Source organism: Hordeum vulgare, chromosome 6H (genome assembly GCF_904849725.1).
Source record: "Hordeum vulgare subsp. vulgare chromosome 6H, MorexV3_pseudomolecules_assembly, whole genome shotgun sequence".
Classification (NCBI taxonomy): domain Eukaryota; kingdom Viridiplantae; phylum Streptophyta; class Magnoliopsida; order Poales; family Poaceae; genus Hordeum; species Hordeum vulgare.
The window spans coordinates 346,173,510-346,179,889 of NC_058523.1; positions in this window are offsets into that span (position 1 = coordinate 346,173,510).

Here is a 6,380-nt window from a genome sequence, read left to right on the forward strand (position 1 = left end):
AACTTAGCCACATTCATGGTAAACATTAACGACCGAGCAACCTCAAGAATATGATCATTCTTCCTTTGAGCCACTCCATTCCGAGGTGCGATGTCCGGACATGAAGTTTGATTAAGAATCCGTTGTTTAGGCATGAAAGCCCCAAAAATATTGTTCGCATACTCTGTACCATTGTCAATCCTGAGCACCTTGACCTGCGCCCGAAACTGGTTCTTTACAAGAGGAAGCACTCATAACACACACTTCATTGCCGATTCATTTTTCTGAGAGAGAGCCACCTACTCATGTGTTGTGATCAAGAGATTCCATTCCAACCATTTAAACCTTGATTTGTAGCCTCCCCAAGTTGCTTTCCACAAGATCAATCTCTCCTACCCATGCCAAATCTGAGAGAGAGAGTGATTGAGTGTTGAGGGGACTATCTTTAGAAGCACAAGGGCAAGGAGTTCATCGTTCTACCACATATATTACCTTTTGGAGGGTGGTGCCTCCTAGATTGGTTGATTGTCGCTTGGGAGCCTCCTACTTCGTGTTGTGGAGTTGAACCAAGATGTTTGTTAGGGAAAGGAGATCGCCTACTTCGTGAAGATCTACCGTTAGTGAGGCTAGTCCTGTGTGGACGGAATCCGTGGTGGAATAGACAAGGTCGCCTCTTCATGGAACCCTTGTGGGTGGAGCCCTCTGTGGAATCTCGCAACCGTTACCTTCCGTGGGTTGAAGTCTCCACTAACATGGACGTACGATAGCGCCACCTATCGGAACCATGCCAAAAATCGCCGTGTCAACTTATTTGCATTTGATGTTCCTGAACTCTACTCCTTACTACATGTGTAATGTCTTTACTTTTTCGCGACCATATTTGTTGACTAGCATGTGTAGGGTGCACTACACTTGTTAGAATCGCTAAAATCTGCCAACCATTAAATTGGGAAAAGGCTAGGATTTTAATTATGCAAGTAGTCTATTCACGCCCCTCTAGACACCTCTTCCATCGATCTCTCAATTGGTATCAGAGCAAGTTCTCCAAAACCCTGGTTTAAACACCATTGGAGGAAGATGGATGTGCCTAGTTCGGGGAATATTAGTTGTAGAGTGCCTATTCTTGACGGGAATATTTTAGACAATGGAAATATGAAATGCTTGATATATTTGATGAATTCAATTTGCGCAAGTATGTTACATATCCCTATGAGCCTCCCATTGATCCTTTGCATCCTTCTGATGATGAAGAACTTGATATGCTTGGTAATCTTAAAACTGTAAATCTAATCATTAGAGGACGGCCAAGTAATGTGCTTAATCAATTACAGAATTTCGAGTGTGCTCACACTTTGTGGAAGACTTAGAGAAAAGATATCCCGATTATTCACTAAAAAATCTTGAGATCATTTTCCATAAATGCATTGCCTTTCACAAAATGAAGCCAACTGACCCTAATTTTGATAAATGCCTTTTGAGCTTTGTGACCTCATGCGTGCCAAAGGAGATGTCATTACCATTAACAATGTCATTATTGAAGTCATTCGCATGCATAAATATGAACATTGTCATATTCAAAATTCTCATGAAATTCTTGTTTCTTATGACAAGGGTATTTCATCCGAAGATGACAATGTGGAGCATGGCTACTACGATGAAGATGAAGAGTTTGACATCGAGTATGTGAAGACAATGAGGAACCTTAGTCTTATGGCTAACCTTAGAGACTACATGGTGGTGGAAAGGAGTGGGTTCTCGACAGTGGATGCACCAATCACATGACCCGAGATAAAGACATGTTTAATGGGATCACACCAAACCATGGATATCGAAGGTATGTGACCTTTGGAGACAACTCTAAGGGTAAGGTACTTGGTCTTGTAAGGTGGCCATATCTCATGATAGTTCCATTCAAAATGTCATGCTTGTTGAATCCCTTGGTTACACTCTTCTTTCCGTATCTAGACTAGCATATTTTGGTTTCCATGTGCTATTTATGGAAGTTGTCTGCCAAGTGTTTCGCCTTGATAATCGTAACATGGTCTATACTGGTTTCCGTAGAGGTGATCTATACATTGTTGATTTCACTAAAAAATCAAAACCCCATACATGTCTTATTGCTAAATCCTCTAAAGGTTGGTTATGGCATAGAAATTAGGACATGTAGGTATGCATAACCTTGACAAGCTTATCACAGGTGATCATATTCTTGGTGTTAGAGATGTTGTCTTTGACAAAGATAGACTTTGTAGTGCTTGTCAAGCAGGAAAGCAAGTTGGTGGAAGTCATCCCGTGAAGAACATCATGACTAAAAGAAGGCCACTCGAGCTTCTTCACATGGATCTTTTCGGTCCCAATGCTTACAAGAGCCTCGACGGAAATTCTTATGGTTTAGTCATTGTTGATGATTTTTCTAGATTTACGTGGGTATTCTTTCTTGATGATAAGTCGCAGGTACAACAGATCTTGAAGAACGTCGCTGGGAAAGCTCAAAATCAGTTTGAAGTAAAGATCAAGAAGGTTCGAAGTGACAACTGAACGGATTTCAAGAAGGTATCTCATATGAGTTCTCGGCGACGTACACACCTCACCAAAATGGAGTTGTTGAGAGGAAGAAGGAGACTCCCATAGAGATGGCCAGAACAATGCTTGACGAATACTAGACGCCAAGACACTTTTGGGCAGAAGCCGTGGAAACAGCTTGCCATGCCATAAACTGACTCTACTTACACAAGCTTCTCGGTAAAACGGCATACGAGCTACTCACCGGTAATAAACCCCAAGTTGGATACTTTCGAGTATTCGGCTCTAAGTGTTACATTCTTGATAGGCATCGTCACGCTAAATTTGCTCCTAAATCTCATGAAGGCTTCCTACTCGGTTATGGATCGAAATCTCACACTTACTATGTCTACTACAGCTTCACTCAAAAAGTTGAAGAGACGGTAGATGTGAAGTTTGATGAATCTAACGCTTCGCAAGTCGAACAATTGCCAAATGATGTAGGAGATAAGGAACCTTGGGAAGCCATCCGGGATCTACCTATCAACAAGATTCGTCCCATGGAGGTGAAGGAAAGTACTTCATCAATTCAAGTGGAAGCTCCTGATACGTCCATTTTGCATCATGCTTTCATGTTGATATTTATCGCTTTTTGGACTGTTATTATACTTTGTGGAACCTTACTTATGCCTTTTCTCTCTTATTTTGCAAGGTTTATTTGAAGAGGGAGAATACTGACAGCTGGAATTCTGGACTTGAAAAGGAGCAAGTTTGAGTGCTCTATTCTGCGCAACTCCAAATGTCCTGAAAATCAACGTGGATTTTTTTGGATTTTATAAAAAATACTGGGCGAAAGAAGTGTCAGAGGGGAGCAACCAGGGGCCCATAAGCCTGGTTGCCGCGGCCTACCCCCCTGGCCGCGGCAACAGGGCTTGTGGGCACCCTGGCGGCCCACTGGCCCCCCTCTTTTGCTATATGAAGGGTTTCGTTCCAGAAAAAATCATTCGGGAGCTTTTTCGTGGTTTCGCCGCCGCCATGAGGCGGAACTTGAGCAAATCCAATCTAGAGCTCCAGCAGGACGATCCTGCCGAGGAAACTTCCCTCCCAGAGGGGGAAATCGTCGCCTTCGTGATCACCAACACTCCTCTCGTTGGAGGGGAGGCATCTTCATCAACATCTTGATCATCACAACTCCTCTCCAATCCCTAGTTCATCTCTTGTAACCAATCTCCATCTCGCGACTCCAATTGGTACTTGTAAGGTTGCTAGTAGTGTTGATTACTATTTGTAGTTGATGCTAGTTGGATTACTTGGTGGAAGAGTTTATGTTCAGATCCTTGATGCTATTCATTACACCTCTGATCATGATTATGATTATGCTTTGTGAGTAGTTACTTTTGTTCCTGAGGACATGGGATAAGTCATGCTAATAATAGTCATGTGAGTTTGATATTCGTTCGGTATTTTGATATGTTGTATGTTGTCTTTTCCTCTAGTGGTGTTATGTGAACGTCGACTACATAACACTTCACCATATTTGGGCCTAGAGGAAGGCATTGGGGAGTAGTAAGTAGATGATGGGTTGCTGGAGTGACAGAAGCTTAAACCCCAGTCTATGCGTTGCTTTGTAAGGGGCTGATTTGGACCCACTAGTTTAATGCTATGGTTAGACATTGTCTTAATTCTTCTTTCGTGGTTGCGGTGTTGGGAACGTCGCATGGGAAACAAAAATTTTCCTACGCGCACGAAGACCTATCATGGTGATGTCCATCTACGAGAGGGGATGAGTGATCTACGTACCCTCGTAGACCGTACAGCAGAAGCGTTAGAGAACGCGGTTGATGTAGTGGAACGTCCTCACGTCCCTCGATCCGCCCCGCAAACAATCCCGCGATCAGTCCCACGATCTAGTACCGAACGGACGGCACCTCCGCGTTCAGCACACGTACAGCTCGACGATGATCTCGGCCTTCTTGATCCAGCAAGAGAGACGGAGAGGTAGAAGAGTTCTCCGGCAGCGTGACGGCGCTCCGGAGGTTGGTGATGACCTTGTCTCAGCAGGGCTCCGCCCGAGCTCCGCAGAAACGCGATCTAGAGGAAAAACCGTGGAGGTATGTGGTCGGGCTGCCGTGGGAAAGTCGTCTCAAATCAGCCCTAAAACCTCCGTATATATAGGTGGGAGGGAGGGGGGCCTTGTCTTGGGGTCCAAGGACCCTCAAGGGGTCGGCCGAGCCAAGGGGGAGGACTCTCCCCCCCCCAAACCGAGTTGGACTAGGTTTGGTGGGAGGGAGTCCCCCTCCCTTCCCACCTCCTCCTTTTTTTTTTCCTTTTTCCTTTGATTTCTTATCCTTGGCGCATAGGGCCCTTTTGGGCTGTCCCACCAGCCCACTAAGGGCTGGTGCGCCACCCTTATGGCCTATGGGCTTCTCCGGGGTGGGTTGCCCCCCCGGTGAACTCCCGGAACCCATTCATCATTCCCGGTACATTCCCGGTAACTCCGAAAACCTTCCGGTAATCAAATGAGGTCATCCTATATATCAATCTTCGTTTCCGGACCATTCCGGAAACCCTCGTGACGTCCGTGGTCTCATCCGGGACTCCGAACAACATTCGGTAACCAACCATATAACTCAAATACGCATAAAACAACGTCGAACCTTAAGTGTGCAGACCCTGCGGGTTCGAGAACTATGTAGACATGACCCGAGAGACTTCTCGGTCAATATCCAATAGCGAGACCTGGATGCCCATATTGGATCCTACATATTCTACGAAAATCTTATCGTTTGAACCTCAGTGCCAAGGATTCGTATAATCCCGTATGTCATTCCCTTTGTCCTTCGGTATGTTACTTGCCCGAGATTCGATCGTCAGTATCCGCATACCTATTTCAATCTCGTTTACCGGCAAGTCTCTTTACTCGTTCCGTAATACAAGATCCCGCAACTTACACTAAGTTACATTGCTTGCAAGGCTTGTGTGTGATGTTGTATTACCGAGTGGGCCCCGAGATACCTCTCCGTCACACGGAGTGACAAATCCCAGTCTTGATCCATACTAACTCAACTAACACCTTCGAAGATACCTGTAGAGCATCTTTATAGTCACCCGGTTACGTTGCGACGTTTGATACACACAAAGCATTCCTCCGGTGTCAGTGAGTTATATGATCTCATGGTCATAGGAATAAATACTTGACACGCAGAAAACAGTAGCAACAAAATGACACGATCAACATGCTACGTCTATTAGTTTGGGTATAGTCCATCACGTGATTCTCCCAATGACGTGATCCAGTTATCAAGCAACAACACCTTGTTCATAATCAGAAGACACTGACTATCATTGATCAACTGGCTAGCCAACTAGAGGCATGCTAGGGACGGTGTTTTGTCTATGTATCCACACATGTAAATGAGTCTTCATTCAATACAATTATAGCATGGATAATAAACTATTATCTTGATACAGGAATTATAATAATAACTATATTTATTATGGCCTCTAGGGCATAATTCCAACAGTCTCCCACTTGCACTAGAGTCAATAATCCAGCCCTCACATCACCATGTGAATTACATTGTAATAAATCTAACACCCATACAGTTCTGGTGTCGATCATGTTTTGGCCGTGGAAGAGGTTTAGTCAGCGGGTCTGATACATTTAGATCCGTGTGCACCTTGCATATATTTACGTCCTCTTCCACGACGTAGTCGCGGATGAGGTTGAAGCGTCGTTTGATGTGTCTGGTCTTCTTGTGAAACCGTGGTTCCTTTGCTAATGCAATGGCACCAGTGTTGTCACAGAACAAGGTTATTGGATTCAGTGCGCTTGGCACCACTCCAAGATCCGTCATGAACTGCTTCATCCAGACACCCTCCTTAGCCGCCTCCGAGGC